This window comes from Macrotis lagotis, chromosome 2 (genome assembly GCF_037893015.1).
Source record: "Macrotis lagotis isolate mMagLag1 chromosome 2, bilby.v1.9.chrom.fasta, whole genome shotgun sequence".
NCBI lineage: Eukaryota > Metazoa > Chordata > Mammalia > Peramelemorphia > Peramelidae > Macrotis > Macrotis lagotis.
Genome location: NC_133659.1, coordinates 106,617,255 through 106,638,214, shown reverse-complemented (window position 1 = coordinate 106,638,214; position 20,960 = coordinate 106,617,255). Strand labels below are relative to the sequence as shown.

At 38.3% G+C, this 20,960-nt stretch overlaps 1 protein-coding gene across 4 annotated transcripts in view; it reads right to left on the bottom strand.

Moving 5' to 3' along the window:
* The window catches only part of SRGAP2 (SLIT-ROBO Rho GTPase activating protein 2), a 251,180-nt gene that overhangs the window by 225,907 nt on the left and 4,313 nt on the right, over positions 1-20,960 (bottom strand). The window lies entirely within an intron of this gene.

Here is a 20,960-nt window from a genome sequence, read left to right as displayed (position 1 = left end):
AGCTTCGATTTGCATTCAGAGTCCAATCAGTTCTTTTTGGGGGAGTCCTTTGTAGTTGTCTTCGATCATTGTTGCTAAGAAGAGCTGAGTCATTCACAGTGGAACATAACAGGATATTGCTGGTGCAGTATGCAGTATCTTCCTGGTTCTGTTCATTTCACTATGCATCAGTTTATACAAGTCTTTCCAGGTTTTCTTAATACTGATCCAACCCTGGATTCCTGGTATAAATCCCACCTATTCATAGTGTACAATCCTCATAATCTACTCCTATAATGCCTTGCTAGTACTTCATTCAAAATTTTTGCATATAATTTCCTTTTTCTGTTTTAGCTCTTTCTGGTTTATGCATCAGCACCATATTTGTCATAAAAGAAGTTTAGTGGGACTCCTTCACCTATCTTTCCAAATAGTTTGTAGAGTATTAGAATTATTTTTAAAATGTTTAGTAGAATTTGCTTATGAACCCATTTGTCCCTAGGGATTTTTTCTTAGGAAGTTCATTAATGGCTCGTTCAATTTCTTTTTCTTTTTTTTTATTTTTTATTAAAGACATTATTTGAGTTTTACAATTTTCCCCCCAATCTTACTTCCCTTCCCTCACCCCCCAACTGAAAGCAATCTGTCAGTCTTTACTTTGTTTCCATGTTGTAAATTGATCCAAATTCAGTGTGATGAGAGAGAAATCATATCCTTAAGGAAGAAACAAAAAGTCTAAGAGATAACAAGATCCCACAATAAGATATCTGATTTTTTTTTCAAAATTAAAGGGAATAGTGCTTGAACTTTGTTCAAACTCCACAGGTTCTTTCTCTGGATACAGATTGTATTCTCCATAGCAGACAGCCCCAAATTGTCCCTGATTGTTACACTGATGGAATGAGCAAGTCCATCAATGTTGAACATCAGCCCATGTTGCTGTTAGGGTATACAGTGTTTTTCTGGTTCTGCTCATCTCACTCAGCATCAGTTCATACAAATCCCTCCAGGCTTCCCTGAATTCCCATCCCTCCTGGTTTCTAATAGAACAATAGTATTCCATGACATACATATACCACAGTTTACTAAGCCATTCCCCAATTGAAGGACATTTACTTGATTTCCAATTCTTTGCCACCACAAACAGAGATGCTATAAATATTTTTGTACAAGTGGTGTTTTTACCCTTTTTCATCATCTCTTCAGGGTATAGATCCAGTAGTGGTACTGCGGGGTCAAAGGGTATGCACATTTTTGTTGCCCTTTGGTTGTAGTTTCAAATAGCTCTCCAGAAAGGTTGGAGGAGTTCACAGCTCCAACAACAGTGTAATAGTGTCCCAGATTTCCCACAACCCTTCCAACAATGATCATTATCCTTTCTGGTCATATTGGCCAGTCTGAGAGGTGTGAGGTGGTACCTCAGAGAAGCTTTAATTTGCATTTCTCTAATAATTAATGATTTAGAGCAATTTTTCATATGGCTATGGATTGCTTTGATCTCCTCATCTGTAAATTGCCTTTGCATATCCTTTGATCATTTGTCACTTGGGGAATTGCTTTTTATTTTAAAAATATGACTCAGTTCTCTGTACATTTTAGAAATGAGTCCTTTGTCAGAATCATTAGCTATAAAGATTGTTTCCCAATTTACTACATTTCTTTTGATCTTGGTTACAGTGGTTTTATCTGTGCATCAATTTCTTTTTCTAAGATGGAGTTATTTAGGCATTCTATTTCCTGATTTATTAAACTGTGTAATTTATATTTTTGTAAATATTCATCAGTTCATTCAGATCATCAGATTTATTGGCATATAATTGACAAAATACTTCTTAATGATTCCTTTCATTTCTTCTTCATTGGTGGTGATTTCAACTTTTTCATTTTGGGATTTTTTTTTTTAGTTTTTATACTTGGTTTTCTTCTTTCCTTTTTTAAGTCAAATTAATCAATTATTTATCTTGTTATTGTTTTTTCTCTTTCATAAAACCAACTCCTAAATACATTAACTCAATAATTTTTGTTCTTGAATCTTATTGCTCTCATCTTTAATTTTTTAAGGCTTCCAATCTGATGTTTCATTGGAACTTTTTTATTTCTTTCTAGTTTTATTTTTTAGTTGTATGCTCAATTCATTAATCTGTTCTCTTTCTATTTTGTTGATGCAAGAATTTAGATATAAATTTTCCACTAAGTACTGATTTGGCTGCAACCCTTAAATTTTAGTATGTTGTTACATCATTGTCATTCTCTTATTCTTTAAGATTAGATTATTTCGCTTCCAATTAATTTCAATCAATTAATCTTTCAACTGACCTTTGTGGAATGTTAATTTTTATTGTATTATGATCTGAAAAGAATATATTTAATATCTCTGCCTTTTTACATGATTTTGAGGGTTTTATGTTTTTGTATAAATGCCATCCATGTGCAGATGAGAAAAAAGTATATTTCTGTTATTCAGTTTTCTCCAAAGTCTGTCATATTTAATTTTTTCTAATATTTTAATTACTTCCTTAGTTTCTTTCTTGTTTATTTTTTGGTTGGATTTATAGAATTCCAAGAGGGGATAGTTTTGTGGTCTATTTCCTTCTGTAATTCACAACTTTTTAAAGAATTTGCATGCAATAAAACTTGGTACATATATGCTTAGCATGGATAGTGCTTAATTGTCTATCACACCTTTATGCAAGATGTATTTCCTTCCTTATCTCTTTTAATTATGTCTATTTTTGCTTTTACTTTGTCTGAAATCAGGATTGCTACCCCCATTTTTTTTTTAATTTAGCTGAAGCATAATAGATTCTGCTCCAGTCTTTTACCTTTACTCTTGTAAACAATATATTATAGGATTCTGGTTTTTGAACCATTATACTATTCGCTTCTGTTTTATCAGAGTTCATCCCACTCACATTCAGTTATGATTACTGTGTATTTCCTTCTATTCTTTTTTTCCTCTCTACCCTTTCATCCTTTTCCTCCTCACCAGTGTTTTGCTTCTCTCTACCATCTCCCCCATCTGCTCTCCTTTCTGTCAGCACCCCCCCACACATACACGCTTTACTTAGATTTCCATATTCAACTTATTGCATATATTCCCTTTTTGAGACAATACTGATGAAAGTAAGGATCAACAATGCCCATCACCCACCCTTCTCCACCTCAGAAATAGGTCTTTTGAACCTTTTCACATGAAATCATTTATTCTACCTCTCCCTTCCATCTGCTTCCAGTGTATTCCTTTCTCATCTCTTAATTATTTTTAATGTCCTTCCCTCAAATTCATCTTATAACTGTACCTCCTGTTTATATATACTCCTTCTAACTGAAACATTAGAGATATATTGTTTTAGAATTACAAGTTTAACACTTCTGAATTCTTTGTTTTCTTTTTTTTCTTTTTACCTGTTTATGCTTCAACTGAGTTTCAATATTGGAGATAAATTTTTGGTTTAATTCATCTTCTTATGAAAGCCTTTAATCCTTTTATTTCATTGAGTAACCATTTTTTCCCTTGAAGTATTATGTTTAATTTCTCTAAGTGATTCTTGGTTGTAGTTCTAGCTCCTTTACCTTCCGAAATATCATGTTCCATGTCTTCCAATCTTTAATGTTACAGCTGCTAAACCCTGTTTATTCCTGATTGTGGCTCCCCAATATTTGAATTGTTTGTTTCTGGTCACTTGCAATAATTTTTTCTTATCCTGATAGATCTGAAATTTGGCTACAATGCTCCATGAAGTTTTTATTTTGGGACCTCCTTCCTGAAGTGATTGATGGATTATTTAATGCCTATTTTGCCCTCTGGTTCCAAGATATCAGGCTGTTTTCCTTGATGATATCTTGAAAGATGCTATCCAGGTCCTTCTTTGATTATGTCTTTCAAGTAGTCTAATGATTCTGATATTGTCTTCCTGGATCTATTTTCCAGGTCAGTTGCTTTTCCTATAAGGCATTTTATATTTTCTCCTATTTCTTCATTCTTTTGAAATTGTTTGATTGATTCTTGATGTCTCATAGAACCATTAGCATCCACTTGTCCAGTTCTAACTTTGAAAGAGTTATTTTCCTCAGTTACTTTTTATAACTTCTTTTCTATTTGATGACATGGTTTCTTCAGTGATTTATCATATTTCCTCTTCCATTTGGCCAATTCTACTTTTTTTAAGTAGTTTTTTTCTTTTTCCAAGCTAATGACTCCTTTTTCATAATTTTTTTGCTTCTAAAAATCTCATTTCTTTTTCCAAATTTTCTTCCACCTCTTATATGATTTTTAAATTTCTTTTGAGTTCTTCCTTGAGTTCTTTCTGGACTTAAGACCACTTCCCACTTTTCTTTAGGGTTTTGACACTATTGTTATCTTCTGAGTTTGTGCCTTTATCTTTCCTGTCACCATAATAACTTTTTATGGTCAGATTCATTTTTTGCTCATCTTTTTTTTTTCCTTTCTTCTAAATTTAAGCCCTGATCCCAAGGTGAAATGGACACTGTCTCAGGTTTCTGCTGGCCCTGACTGTATACCTGGAGCTGCAATGATATTGCTGAGGCCCATGGGGGCTGATATTGTGCTGAGGAGGTAGGATGGGTGTGGATGGCATTACTGAAGGCCATAGGGGCCTGGCAGCTTACCTGGTGCTGAACCAGGGTCCTAATGCTGGCATGTGCTCAGGCCTGGGGGGGGGGGGGCCAAGGAGGAGGGATGTTTCTGTCTCCCCAGGGGATATACTGAAGCACATGGTGGTCTGGCCACTGGTGACTAATTATTTGCCCAGGGCTCTGCTGAGGCACATAGTAGGGACCTGGCACCAGCAGCTACCTGTCTGGTTAGGCACCATTAGGACTGGCTTCTACCTGTTTGCCTGGGATTACCCTGAAGCATGTGGCAATTTCCAGAGCTGAAGTCTACCAGTTCTACTGACTATGCTGAGGCACTTGGGGGGTCCTGGTGTCAGTGTTTGCCTACTCTACTGCCCAGGAGCTCAGGATCTATTGTTGATTTACTGAGGTGGCTTCCTGCTGGTTTGCTGGGATACTGCCTCTCCCAAACCACACTCCCCTTTTACCTGTTCACCTTCCAAGTTCTTAGAAAATCATTTAACCTAATGTTTTTGCTGATTCTAGTGTTCTAGAATTTGTTTCAGAGACTCTATTTTATGGCTCTTTCAAGATGAATATGGGAAAGTTATGGCAATTTACTGCTTATTCTGCCATCTTGGTTCCTGGAAGTCCATGTTATTGAATTTGCATATACAGAATTTGTCAAAATTGTGTCACAGCAATTTGATCTCTAAGTGGTACAAATAGAGAAGAATATTTGGTTCTATATGACCTTGAGCAAGTCACAACCCCATTGCCTCTCAAAAACCAAAAACAAAAAGCATTTGGTTCCCTCTGAAGTGATCCCAGAACAGATTCCAAAAGATTGTCCTGAGAACAAGAGAACCAGAGTCCACCTTCTCAGTTATAGCCAACACTGTCTGAAAAAGATGAGTCATTAGTGAGAGTTGGGAAATCTCTTTGTTTACTGAGGAGGTTTTTATTGTAAATATACTCTTTAAGATTGGAACAATCTGCCTTTTTACACTTTCTTATTTCTCTCAGTGATCCATCAACCAAGCTTGGGACCCCTTCAATGGTGCAAGAGACTGCTTGAAACTGAGGAAGTAAAGAGAGCAGAGGAGAGAGCTCTGGGGAAGGCTTCAGGAAGAGGAAATGCATCTAGCTAAGAATACAGAGAAGAGGAAGGAGGGTGAGGAGTCTTGAAAACCAGAGCAATGAGGAGAGTAGAAACACTAGGATGAGGGGGCAGAGGCCCTAAGTTCTGCCACCCTGGCCAAGTCTGGACCTCCCTGGTCTCCCTGATCTCCTCTGTAAAATGGGCACATGAGTCCTGGTACTCCCCACATCACAAGGCTGCTTTGGAAAGAGCTCTAATAATCATCATCATCATCATAATATAATCACGAAACACAGGATTTTGAGGTCTGCAAGTGTGCTTTAATATACATTATCTCCAGCTGAAATAAGGTCCCTTGCCAAGCCTCACACTCCTAATTACAAAGTCTTCACTACCTTTCCAAGACCTATCTCCAAGTACCTTCCAGGCTGACCAAACAGGACTGGCCTTCACATAGCTCAATGCCTTGTTTCCTCTTTTCCTAAGGCCACTCCTAGTGCCTGGAATGCTCTCTCCCTCCATCTCTACTCATTTTTTAAACACCACCTCACTGCTGGAACCTTCCCTGATCTTTCCAATCAGAAATATTTTTCTTCCAGAGCTCTGTGGCTCCCTCTCACTCTTATCACCTACTAGTCTGTATTTCAGTAGTTGAATAGTTTGGATGTCAGACTCCTCTCCATAATAAGCACCTTCCCTTAGTACACAACAGAGTGATTTGCACAAAGAAAAAACTTTATAAATGGTCATCAAATGAATGAATGAATGAATGTAGTATTGATGGGTTGGGTAAAGACAGCCTTTTCAAAGGTGTTCCCATTATGCAGGGGAAGTCTCCACAAAGTTCAGACATGCTTCCTGTGGCTTAGACTCTGAGGCAAGGGTGGATCTATGCTATTTATAAGTCTGCTTTAATCCAATATCAGGCATGATAAATAAGCTCAAGTAATCAGCTTGCTGCAGTGGAAAAAGTATTGGCCTTGGGGTCAAAAGACCTGGATTCAAATCCTACTTCTGTTACTTACTACTTGTGGGACTTTGGTATAAGTTTCTTCAATTCTCTAGGCCTCAGTTTGCTCATCTGTAAAAGGAGGGGTAGGACACTAAGTGAAAAGACCTATAGAGAACCAAGGTTGGAGTCAGGAAAGACTCATCTTCTTGAAGTCAAATCTGGCCTCAGATACTTACTAGCTATGTGATCCTGGGCAAGACACTTCACCCTATTTGCATCAGTTTCCTCATCTGTAAAATGATATAGAGAAGGAAATGACAAACCACTATTTTATCTTTGCCAAGAAAAACCCAAATGGGACCACAAAGGCACCATCAGTCAGATACGACTAGAAAAAAAAAAAAAAGGAGGAGTTAGGATGAGATGATTGATAAGGTGACTTCCAGATCTAAAGCTCTGACCTGGATCCTAAGAATCAAGGTGACAGAGGAAGTACAATGACCCTGTTGTAAGGTTTGAATTAATCAGACTTGTTTAATATTCTGAAAATCTATTTTCCCCCAATTGGTCTTAGCCAGTTACTCTAGGCTCCAAAGCAAACATCCTCACCAAACTATACAGTACTATAAAAACATGTGCACTCATTACATTATATGGCACCTCCAATCTCCTTAAAACCAACCAAAAGTTATTCAAATGATGATGATCAGCCACTCCCTGGCCCCACACCCCGAAACAGCAACACCCAGTTACATTCAATTGAACCCAGCCTTTCCCACTGTTCCCTTATTCTTAAATCTTCTGTTAACTCTTTGTTCTAGTAACCTTTCTAAAATTCTTCTGTTAAAATGTTCTTCCAAGTTTCCAGGTGTATATTTAGAAAAGCAAAGTAAAGTGTTTGTTTTGCTGGGTTTCACAGGCTCATCATCCTTCTTCTTCCACTGGAGAAGGGGCCTCCCACATCTTTCCACAGAGACCAGGGAAGGAGAGAAATTGTCAGTTCAAAATATATGTTTTTCCACTCTCTGCTTAGCAGCACTATATAGCGGGTAAGGAGAGAAAGTTCTATTCATTCCCAGATCATGAAATCCCCTTCAAGGGAACACATTTCTGGAACTGAAATGTAGAGGCAGCAAGGGAGACCAGTTATTTACCATTTACATAGGCTGTTCTCTTATCTTGTACTTACTCATTCTTCAACATTACCAGCCCAACTTGTGTGGGAGGAAAACTGAGATAGCCTGGAAACAGGAGATTTGGGGGTCAATGACATTTATAATGACTTATTAAACATCTACGTTTTTTTAAAGCCAACCTCACATCATCTTCAAATTTAGTGGCCTTCTGTTAATGACATCATTATGAATAAGTCACTCAAATTTCAAAATCAGCTCTTGACTCTTCCCTCTCCTTAAACCGTCACATTCAATCTCACAGTTGAGAACTTTAACAACTTTTACCTGACAGGAAATTGTGCTGAACAAAGTGATGCAATTATGAACAAGAAAAGGGCTCCATCATTTAGAAATACAAGTGCATGGGACCAACCAGTCCAAGGGGCTCAGAGAGATCTGCACAAGGAGAGTTTTCTGTCAAAGAGATGATAGCACCTAAGGTGGAGGATGGTCCAGGCAAAGCCTAAGATGGGAACAAAAACATGCGCACAGGAAAGAGTGAGATTCAGGAGTCTACTTTGGCCAGAACAGAAAGGATGTAAAAGGGACTATACTATAGTGACAGGGTTCAGGGCTAGGACTTTATTACATGGGCAACAGGAAGACATTTAAGGTTCTCTGTTTAAGGTCATCAGACTATATCCATAGCACACTACTCTAGTAGAAGGTATTGAAACACTTTGGGTTGAGAGGTGAAGGTTAAGGACCCAGTTAGGAGAGAACTGGAATAGTTTAAGTAGAGCCAATGGAGGCCAGATCAGAGTCATTCCTATTCATGCAAATAATAATAAAACTCTGAAATGTAACTTTATGAAGACTGTTCCTAAAGTCTTGGTACAATATTAGCTTTAATGGCCTTAAGTGCTTAAAATTACACCGAGTCTTTTGGAACACCCTGCATTGTATTTTTGTTTTTTTCGGAGAACTCTTCTCACAAGGGTAGGATAGATATTATTATTGTTCACACGCTAAAGCTCAGAGAGGTTAAATCACTTGGCAACTAAATGTACAAACTAAGATGTGGAAACTAATTGGACTTGAAGGGCACAACAAGGTCAAAGAGGACTAAGGTTTTCAGCCAAGGGGCCAGGGCTAATGCTGAAATCATTAACAGAAAATTATCAATTCAAAAGCACAACAGGGAAATAGGGAAGTTCAGAGGAAAGGCAGTTTGGGGAGAGAAGCAGGATAGCAAATGTTGATATAAAATCTTTCAGTTTACCAACTGTTTTCCTCAGTAGGTAATATAACTATAGTTATTTTAATTTCACAGGTAAAAAATTTTTCAGTTTACCAACTGTTTTCCTCAGTAGGGGATATAAGTATAGTTATTTTAATTTCACAGGTAAAAAAAGGAATAATATTTACTATATAGGTTTTCTTGAAATGGAAATTTATTGTTTTATATTAAATTCTCTCATGTTCTGTTGTATTCCTGGAAAGTTTTTTTTCCCTTTTCTCAGTTTGTGTTTGTGTAATCAACATTCTTTTTGAATCTAGACTAGGGCTGTCTAAAATGTAGCCTGCAATGTGATTTTATGCAGCCCCCTGTGAGTTTACTAAATGCTTTAGTAAATGAAGTTGAGCTACAGCAGAGCTCAGACTAAAATGGCAAATCAAAATATATTGTCTATTGTTTCAATAAAAACTTAAAAGTAAGGTTGGATAGGCCTGATCCAGAACATCTCATCCAAGATGTCAGTTATCTTATTTACCTTAGTCATCAATGTCTTTATCAAAGTCATTGATAAATGTTAAAGCAGTGTAGGGTGAAGATCAGAACTCTGTAGCAACACAGTCATGTCTTAACTTTAAGTGGCTTTCAACCCATCAATGACTATTCTTTGAGTCTGGTCACTCAACAAGTCCCCAAACCATTTGACTGAACTATCTTCTAGCCCATCTCTTTATCTCACCCATATATAAAACATAAGAGACTTTCTCAAATATTTTGATAAAACCTTGATGAAAATTTTCTTTTGACATGAGCCCTCTTTGGTGAGATGATGAAGCCCATGGGCTCCATCACAGAATAATGCTTTTAAATGTATAAAATAAAATATGTGGGATTATAAAGGAAACTAATTGCACTGAAGTAGTTATCAAAAAAATTTTTTTTTATGCTTTGCAAGGCAATGGGGTTAAGTGGCTTGCCCAAGACCACACGGCTAGGTAATTATTAAGTGTCTGAGGTCAGATTTGAACCCAGGTACTCCTGACTCTAAGGCCAGTGCTCTATCCACTGCACCACCTAGCTGCCCCCTCAAAACATTTTTTTAAAAATGTCCACACACTACAGCTTAAGAAGACCTGATGGCCCTCTAAAAATATCTATAGCTACCAAGCAAAAAGGGAAATTAGGTTAGTCTGCCATGGACTTTTCCCGGATTAGGCAACCCTGGCTTTCTGAGATCACTGCTTCCTTCTAGATGACCACTCTCCATCCTTTTGTTAATACATTCTAGAATTTTAAAGTTTCTCTGAGGTACCACCTCACTCCTCTCAGACTGGCCAGAAAGAACAATGATCACTGTGGGAAATCTGGGACAGTAATACATTATTGGTGGAGCTGTGAACTCATCCAACCTTTCTGAAGAGCAATTTGGAACTATGCCCAAAGGACAACAAAAATATGCATACCCTTTGATCCAGCAATACCACTACTGGGTCTATACCCTGAAGAGATGATGAAAAAGGGTAAAATATCACTTGTACAAAAATATTCATAGCAGCCTGTTTGTGGTGGCAAAGAATTGGAAATCAAGTAAATGTCCTTCAGTTGGGGAATGGCTTATCAAATTGTGGTATATGTATGTCACGGAACACTACTGTTCTATTAGAAACCAGGAGGGATGGGAATTCAGGGAAGCCTGGAGGGATTTGCATGAACTGATGCTGACCAAGATGAGCAGAACCAGAAAAAACATTGTACACCCTAACAGCAACATGGGGGTGATGATCAACCTTGATGGACTTGCTCATTCCATCAGTGCAACAATCAGGGACCATTTGGGGCTGTCTGCAATGGAGAATACCATCTGTAGCCAGATAAAAAACTGTGGAGTTTGAACAAAGACCAAGGTCTATTACCTTTAACTTAGGACGGAAAAAAAAATGTATCTTTTTGTCTGATCTTGCTATCTCTTATACTTTATGTTTCTTCTTTAAGGATATGATTTCTCTCTCATCACATTCAATTTGCATCAATATATACCATGGAAACAATGTAAAGACTGGCAAATTGCCTTTTGGGGGGGGGAGGGAAGATTAGGAGAAAAATTATAAAACTCAAAATAAACAAAATCTTAAAAAAAATACATTCTAGAATTTTATTAGGTATAAAAGTTGACCTTACATGTTTGCAGACTCTACTCTCTTCTTTATTTTGGCAACTTTGCAACACCTCTCCCATTCTCCACATCTTTCAGAACTCACTGACTGGCTGTGCAACCATGTTGACCAGGACTGTAAGCACCCTAGGATGGGGTTCATCTGCCCTGTGCCTCCTTGAACTCATATGTAGAATGCAATCTCTCCAGAGTAATTTTTGTCTCTGTAAATTCTGTACCTAGCACAGTGCCTCCTTGTACACAGTAGACACTTAATAAATGTTTGCTTAACTGAAAGAAATTAAGGGCAGGTGATTTTTTAAAAGCCCTTATTATTTTTTTTTTTAGGTTTTTGCAAGGCAATGGGGTTAAGTGACTTGCCCAAGGCCACAAAGCTAGGTAATTATTAAGTGTCTGAGACCAGATTTGAACCCAGGTACTCCTGACGCCAGGGCCAGTGCTTTATTCACTGTGCCACCTAGCCACCCCAATTGTAAAAGCCCTTATTTTATAGATGATGCTAAGACCCTCAACAAATGAAGAGAATTGCTCAAGATCAAATGGATGACAGAGAGAGAACAACCATAACTCATCAGATTTCAAGGATAGTGATCTCCTCGCCACTGTAAGACTTGAGCAAATCACTTAGCTTCTCTGGGCTCAGTTTACTCCTCTGTAAAATAAGGGAGTTGGACTAGATAATTCCAGCTCTGGATCTGTGATGTTAACCACTGTGAGAATTCTTTCAACATGAGGTTCATGGTGAGTAGTTGTGCTTCTAGATTGATGGACATATCACTTGGAACAATGGTAATCCAATTTGGTTTTTGAAGGTGAATTAGTACTGTGCAAAGTTCTGACTATCTCTTGGCTTATCTCTATGTCCAGTATCCTGGGACACAAGGGAAGACACTAGAATAGTTCCAATAATCCTTAAAACAAAATGTAGAATAATGAAATTTGAAGGACAATACTTCTACAGCATGGTAGCTGTCCTACTTAATAACAGTTGAAAGGGAAGGGAAATGAAGTAGGGAGATGAGATGGGAAAGGGCACCACTGTGGCCAGGAGCCAACCCCTTGGGGTTGGGTGGGAAAAAAAAAAAATGTCATCAGCCACTAACCACCTCCATCTGTCCCCTCCCAATCTCTGTCCACTGGACTGGAAATATAAGTGCAGGGGGTGTGGTAGCAGCAGCTGCTGAAAAATGAGTGAGCTGAAATCATCACCCTTCCTTTTTTATCCTACCTCAAGCCTTGGGTGTAGATTAAACAACAGTAAAAATCTTCAGAACTTTTAGATTGTTGGCCACTGGAGAAACCTAGAGAAGTGATGGAATCCTCTTCTCTCAAGAATTTTAGGAAAATTGTTGACAGTTCCATTTCTGGAAGGATTTTTTTTTTTTAACTAATGACATGCCTGCAAAATGGCAGGATATACTGCCACTTTCCAACAATATTAGATCTGGGTCAGATGACCTGAATCTGAATCCTGTTCCTGTTCATTTTTATTATAGTGGCTTTGGGGCAGAGCCTTTAACTTCCATGGACCTCAGTTTCCTTATTTGTAAAATGAAGGGATTAAAAGAGATAGCTTCCAAGGTCCCTTCCAATTCTAACACCCATAACCCTAGTTTGGGAATTCTGTGACTCCATAGACATTTTACGTGGGTATGTGGAAGGGGTTTCCATGCCTTGCAGACAATGCCAACTCCTTTGCTCCCACTCCAAATAGTTTTCAAGCCCAAGAAAGCACAAACAGTGATTTGCTGCTCCTCCTCTTATCGAGTAATTTTTCAAATTCTTCCTCAATTACACATTACAGTCTTATCTCCAATCTCTTGCAGGCCACATAGCCCTGCTTTCACATCATGCCCACTGTGCCTCTAGGACACAAGTATCACTCCCAAATAACTACAGCTCTCATAAACATGAGATCGTTTTACATTAAGGTTTGCAGGAATGTGACTCCCCCCCCCCCCTTCCTGGAAGACTGGTAAGGGAAAGTGATTTGGAATATGAGGGTTAAAAATGAAGGTTCTGTTTTTGCTCCATCAATGATTAACTCTTTTGTTCCTGAATGCAGAATAGCTAAGATTTCTAGACTGGTAGCACTGCACCCCAGGGTCAGAAGGACAGAAGAAAACATACAAAATCAGCACACTTTGGAGCACAGAAGGGCCTGTGCTTAGGAGAGCTGGAATTATGTGGGAGAGATTTGCATTCTGGAGGCTATGATGAGAATGGAAGGCAGGATGAGAATGGAAGACTACATGGTCTGTGGAAAGACACTGATGCCTTCTGAAGAGGGCCAGGGTTTTCTACCATAGTTATCTAGGAAAAAAGGTGTTTCAAGTTGATGCTATGGACTAAAAACATCCATTTCACAAACTTCATTAATCAAACAAACAGATAAAATCTATACAAAAGGCTTCAATGCCTGAAGCAAATGCTGAGAGGGCAAAACTGAGATAACTTACATCACCACAATTTATAGAATAAATGCAGAGATCAAGAGATAAGGCACAAAAGATTCCAACAATGTCTGAAAATTAGTTTTTAAATGAACCCTTAAAATGCAAAGTAGGAAAAATAACTAGGTGGAGCACAAGGTCCTTTGGTGTTGGCTTCCATCTTCTCCCTGAGGTTATTTTATAAATAAAATCATTTCTACACGGAGAAAGCCATTAGACATATATGTATGCATACACATAATTTTATTTCTAAAGTCATGTCTATTTAAGACATGTTAGACCTATACATGAAGACATGTGTGTATATATAAATATATTGTAAATATTTATGTACATGTGATTTTATACAGGAAGCATATATGAATACATGTATGAAATGTATATTTCTTTAATATTATTTTAGATATAAAAACATGTCTATATAAAGACACATATGTAAATCTAGCTCTCTATAGTTATATGTAGACCTGTCTCTATCTCTAGATCTGTATATAGGGGGTTTTTTTAGTAGATCTAATTCTATAACTATATGTAGATATCTTTCTATCATTATATCTATATATCCTTGATGTGTGATGGATATAGGAAACTTCCAATGAGGAAATCATTAGCAATATTGATTAGCAAATAACTGCTTTGCAATTAACTTAGAAAGTTAGTTATGGCACTAGAGAACTTTAGTGACTTGTACAAGACACACAGTGGACATGTGTCAGAGGCAGAACTGAAACCGAAGCCATCCTGACTGACAAAACATGTATAATAAAGTGTAGATCTAGAACATATAGGTAGATAGATAGATATATAGATATAGACACACACATCAGTATATCCACATGATGTGTAACAGAAAGATCTGAGTTCAAATCCAGCCTCATGTATTTCTTGTTTGTTTTTGTAAGGCAATGGGGTTAAGTAACTTGCCCAAGGTCACACAGCTAAGTAATTATTAGGTGTCTGAGGCTAGAGTTGAACTCAGGTCCAGTATTCTATCCATTATGCCACCTAGCTGCCCCAAGCCTCATGGATTTTTTTTAGGGAAGAGGGGCAATCAGGTTAAACAGGGTCATAAAGCAATTTAGTGTCTAAAACTAAATTTGAATCCAGATCCTCCTCACTCCAAGGCTGGTACTCTATCCACTGCCCTATCCTTGTGCAGTGGATAGAGTACCAACCTTCTGCTTAAGTGGCTTCATCTGTAAAATGGTAATGACAATAACACCTTTCTCTCAAAGTTGTTATAAAGATAAAATGAGAAATAATATTTGTAAAGTGATTGGCAAACCTTAAAGCATAATGTAAATGTTAGCTTTCATCATTACTATTGTTCTGTTATTATTATCATTATTATTAGACCCAATTTCAAGGTACTTATTTAAAAGCAAAACAAAGAACTGTTATCTTTTTTCATTGCTTGAAAATTAAAGTAAATATTTAGTAGGCTGTGGGGATTAGAATAGTTCCTCACAGCTCCCATAGAAGTTATTTCCCAGATGGGATCCTAGATTTAGAGGGGCAAGGACCCTCTGACATTTTACAGATAAGAAACTGAGGCTTGAAAGTTCCATGATTTGCATAAGGTACTGAAGTGGTGGAGACAGCATTCAAATTCAAGCCTTTTGGCTCCAAATCCAAAACTCTTCCTGACTGGACCCTGCCTTCAGAATTTCCTGGAATAATCCCAATTCTGAAAAAACAATGTGGTTGTTTGTTTATTTGTTTTTAACAAGGCATTTTATGTCTGAGTCTTGACTCACACAACAAGTTAAGGAAGATAGGCACATGGAAGGAGAAGTGATTTACCCAGATAGGGTCATATAACTAGTAAGTGATAGAATTTGTTCAAATGTTGTTGGTCACCCTTCCTTTTCAAAGAGGATCAAAAAAAACATGAGGGTAATGTCTAGATTTGCTCCTGAATTGAGTAGAACTATGCAGAGTCAACAGCTTCATTCTCAAGAACTCAAGACTTCTAAATCCATTATCGGTGCTCTGTGCATTACTATGCCATCCTTATAGTAGGCCTAATGGTATTTGAAGAGTAAAAAATGATCCAAAATGCTATAGTACTACTTCAAAGGAGAATCCCAAACCATTTCTACCATCCTACAGGAAGTCGTGACTAATCTCCCTCCTAAACCAATTCCTCGTTTCTACTCCCAGTGACCCAATTCCAGGGTAAAGCATTTCCAATTCATTCTGTCTTTATTATGTTTGTACACAGTTGTTTGCATATAGTCTCTCTATTTGACAAGTGAGGTGCCAGTAGGCCTTTTGCCTTTTGTTTTCTGTGTGACTAGAGGGATTTAGGTTAAAAATCTATGCCAATTCGATAGCCCCTTCTATTCAACTCACCACTGAGAATGGCTAAGAAAACAATCCCATTTCTTTACTTCTCAAAAAATAAATTATTTATAATCAAACTTCCTTTTTTCTTTTAATTTGAGCCATGAACAGAACAGTTGCAATACCATAAGCTGTACAAACACTTCCTTTTGAGACACCCAAAAGAACAAGGCTGGGCCAACAATTAATAGATTATTTTCACTGAAAGGGCAATGGAAAAGCTCATAACGGATAGGTATGAGTGGGCTTTGACAAATAAAGGAAGAAGAATATATTCAAGAAAGAGAATAAATTAAACATGGATGGAGAAAAGAGGGTGGGGGTAGGGGAAGGCCCCAAGCACACTGGGAGGACCCCCTGTAGTTACCTTAAGGACAAGAGTTACATAAAATGGGCAGGCAATCAAGGGGTAGCAATCAGCATTGCTTCATGGTACAGCCACATTAATGAAAAGAGTCATTTGCATATTGAACAATTTTTTGACATATAACTCACTGGACTAACTAGAAGGCCAAGGTTTAACATAATTATTCTGATTATAGTAATGAGGGAGGTCATCATGCCAGCACCTTAGGTATTCAATTATAATTCCACCTCTGGAACTAACTCTGGTTTCAATGTCCAGTTTGCCATATCACTGTGTCAGGGCTCCCCACTAGGAGATTAATCTCACTGGTTCATCAACATGGTAGGTTTCCAAGCTACCTGCCATACCTCTTTCTCTAGGGCTGGTCAGAATTCTCTCCACTCTGAGCAGACTGTTCTGTAAGCATACTTACACAACAAATTAGGGTTTGAGGGACTTGCAAGTAGCTCCACATCCCAAAAAACATGGAATCCCTGTTGTGAACTATGGGCTGTAGGACCCAATGACTATAAAGAAAGGTTTGTGACTTGAGAGGAATTGTAATTAATGAAAAGAATCATAAGATCATGAATCAAGCTTTGCTAATTGCCATTAGTCATTTCAACTCTCTAGTTGTCAGGTTCCAAATTAAATCCATTTGAACTTAATAATCTCTAAGGTTCCTTTCAGTTCTTAGAGAGAGGATACTCTGAATGGGAGGTAAACTCAGTCTTGTCCTCATCATGAAAATACAAGACTACATCTTGCTACATCAGTCAGTTATTGGTGACTTAGATATTTGCATAAAATGCTTTGATTTATTAGGGTACTGTGTAGATTTTGTGCACATTGATTTAACATTAAAAAGACATAGCCTCATAGCCTGAAAGAGTACCTTCTGCTATGTCCCAGGAAAGTATGACATTCATCTTGCAAAAAGATGGTTCAAAACTAGATCCCCAAAGTCCCCAGACTTCACTGTTAGAAGAAGAAATTGCCAACCATTCAGAATCAGGATGCAATTTTTTAAGGCTCATGGGTCATGTCACAGCAAGTCCTGTCCAAATCACCACGTGCTCTTTGTTTTCTGGATTTTATTCTACAATCCAGACTATGCCAGCCAAGCACAGATGAAGGGATCATCTTCTCCCCACTAAGAGCAGGCCCCACCCATCATGCCATGATTTTAAACCAAAGATGTGAGGTCTGCAATGAATCAACATGAACTATGTTCCAGGACTTCTTGAACATTTAGTACATTTTTAGGCAAAGAAGAAAAAAAAAACCAAGATGGCCTTTTCCCTGGCAGATGGCATCCTAAAATAACCACAAAGATTGAGGAGTCTCACTGCCCAGCTGTTTCTCCTTCCTTAAGGATATCCACATTTCAAGTCTAGAGTCATCATTTCAAGGCCACTAGAAGACCCAAAGGGGAGGGTTCCCAGTTTCCTCAAGTCCCCCCTCTCATAATGGAAACTGGAGTTCTACCTAACCAGACAACAGTTATCCTAGACTTGGAGAAGAGTAATTAAGACAGATTTTTTTTTTTCTGGTCACTCCTATTTTAACTCCTGCTCAAAATGGACCCCAACAGATCCACTTCACACTTGAAAAACCTGCTGAAGAGAGCAGACAAAAGTGTATAAACTTTGCATTTTGCCTCATCTACAAAAAGTTTTTTGACAAATTTAATATTACAACTCATATTTTCTCTTGCTTTCAAAGGTAAGATGGGTGATTCAGGTCCCTTGATCAATTCTAAAGTGTAACTCTAGCTTGCCTCAGGAGTCTGCAAATCCATGTTTCCAACTTCGAATACAGTCTCAGGGAGAGGTTTTTATGACCACCATCCACCTGGACCTTCTCTAGGCTTTCAATCCCTTCACAACTCACACACAAAAACCGGAGCACAGATTCATTCAAGAAACATTTACTAAGTCCAGTCCTACCTTAAGGTGCAATGGAGATACAAAGTTGGACCAATCTGGGACCTTGCCCTCATTTACAATCTAATTAAAAGGGAAATAAGATGTAGCAAATCTCTTTTACATAAGAGTGTGCAGGAAAAGCAGCTATGAATAGAGGCAAAAAGACTACTAGCCTTACTTAACTGGGGCAGTGCTCCCAGGAAATTAGCTCCACAGTCGGTACAAAGAGAAAAATTTGGGGTCATGCCACATGACTGGCATCATGGAGGTGTGCCAACCCATGATTGTCTCTAGTGGTTGAGATACTCAAGCAATAATACACTGCAGAGATGAGGAACCATGATTTGGGTAAGACCATGCTTTCAGGCAATAAGGACAGGAAGACAGAAAGAGCAAAGAAAACAAAGGGAAAGGTGGAAAGTATTTGGAGCAGCAGCAATAACTGCAAAAACACTTTAAGGATGTGAACTGCTTACCTTAAAACCTAGATGAAATGAATTTCCCAGGAAGAGAGATAGGGGGAGTGGGAGGAGGAACAAAGTCAGTGGCCAGTCAGCATCATTCATATGTAAGTCAGGGACAGGATACTGTAACTTGCAAAACAGGGCTAAATACAATAAAGTATCTGAAATTGGATAGGTCTTCGGACATTTATTGTACTTTCCACATTTTACAGATTAAAAAAAAACTGAAGCTTTGAGAAATAGATCATTGTTCAAGGTCATAAAGGTGGTAAAGGATTTCAATCCAAGACCTCCAGACTCCAAACCCAGCTGTCGCTGTCGCTATTGATATCTCTATCTCTATGCCATAGCCAGGTTATACCCAGCTTTCAATGAAAGGTGATAAAAACTGAAAAGAAATCATAGTCTCTGAAAGAACAAAGGTGAATTATTTGACCAGTGTCACCCCAACCAATTTTAAACCAGGAAGCTTACAATGAAGTAGGATAAGCATGAAGAGGGGACTGTAATTACTGAATGGGCTTCCCCAAAACAAGTTTCTGTTCCCATTCCCTGGAAGGATACCCTAATTTAGAAAGGTTAAGGGCCTTATACCATTTCCAGTCACTGCTTTCCCTCCAAATCCCACCCCCATTAAGCAAATACATTGCTACCGAAAGGGAAACCGACATTTGAATTTTGCCAACTGTTTTAATTTTCATCCAAGAAAAATCTGCCTGACTGCAATAAGGCTCTCTTTCCCCTAGTCAAGAGATGACCAGTCCTTCAGTCACTGTGGGGGAAAATACAGCCCCGACCACATCCACTGAGCTATTCCAGGCAAGATGTTTTACTGCTGCTTTATTACACAAACTGATTATGTTTAAAGCTCCCAGAGGAGAGGGGACTGGGAAAAAAGGATCTTCAGCAAAGACCTCTGTTGGCATGGGCAAGAGGCAGTGGAAGTCTCCTTGGGGAATTCACTTACTCAAATACCATCGATCAACATTTAAAAACCCCCACAGATCAAGACTGAGCCCTCCGTTTCATCCCTGGCCTGAAAAAAAAGGGTTCTGAAAGAGTTAAACTGTTCCAGGCAAAAGGGTTGAGCTTATTCTATCAAAATGCTCCAGATGGAAATCGCAGAATTTCACTCTCAGTTCTGTGGAGCACACACACACTGTTCTCCTATGGCAAAGGGGGAAAAAAAAAAAACAAGACCCACAATGTTCTCAAGAAAGAGAATTTTTACTTCCAGACACACAGTACAACTCTGTTTTAGACTATTCCTCCAGGAATATTTGCATTAACTGTCAATCACAAGCTTTCTGGGAGACTATAAAAACTTAAGGGTATGGGGGGGGGGGGGAAGGGGCAGGGCAGAGACTACTAAGCAAAGAAACGACAATAGCCTAGACTATAAGAGGTTATATTAACTCATCCAAATATTACCCTTCCATCCTTTGGTGACATTAACTACACCTCAGCATTGTGTCCATTCAAATCCCAGAAAAGGGACCAATATCCTAGAAACCAAGAGCCTCCCCCGCAAGGCATGGCTGTGGAATTTGACCAGACATCAAAAGTTTGAATTTTACTAAAGGAATCCGATCCCCACAAGCCAAGAAACAGAGCTCTTGTCTTTAGAAAGGAGACCAGTTAGGCTGTCTCAGAGGGCAGCCCCCAGCAAGAACCACAAAGGGATTGATGAGGTTGAGTCTTACAGTCTCAAAAGTGCAGTATCTTCTCAAGTGACTACAAAGGGAGGGGAGAGGGGGGAAGAGAGAACCACAAAGAAGACAGAGAGGGTCTCAAAAGTCCATCTATATCTTAAGATCTGAAATTCATTCAGATGACAGAAGCAAAATCAATTAGAATAAGAACTAATCCTAAATTCAATAACTATTAGATTGTAAACTCTTTGAGGGCAGAGATTGTCATTTTTTGTATTCTTTATAACTAACAGATCAAAGGTAGTTTGATACTGAAAAATGAGGTGGGCAGAGTCAGAAGCCCTGGATTCTAATCCCAATTCTGTTCTTAATTAGCTGTGTGACCTTGGGTAAATCCTTTAATATCTGGATCAGTTTCCTCATCGGCAAAATGAGAGGTTTAGCCTGGATTATTTCTAAGGTTCTTTCAAGCTCTCAGGTTCTAGGAATATACAATATACAATATACAATGTCAATGGGAAAAGACTGGAAGGAAAGAAAACTCTTCTGTCTGTAGCAAGGTTAAAGAGAAACCTCCAAGATCCAACTGCATTACATCATCTTAGAGAGCAGTGTTTGTAAATATTCTAGTGTTTAAT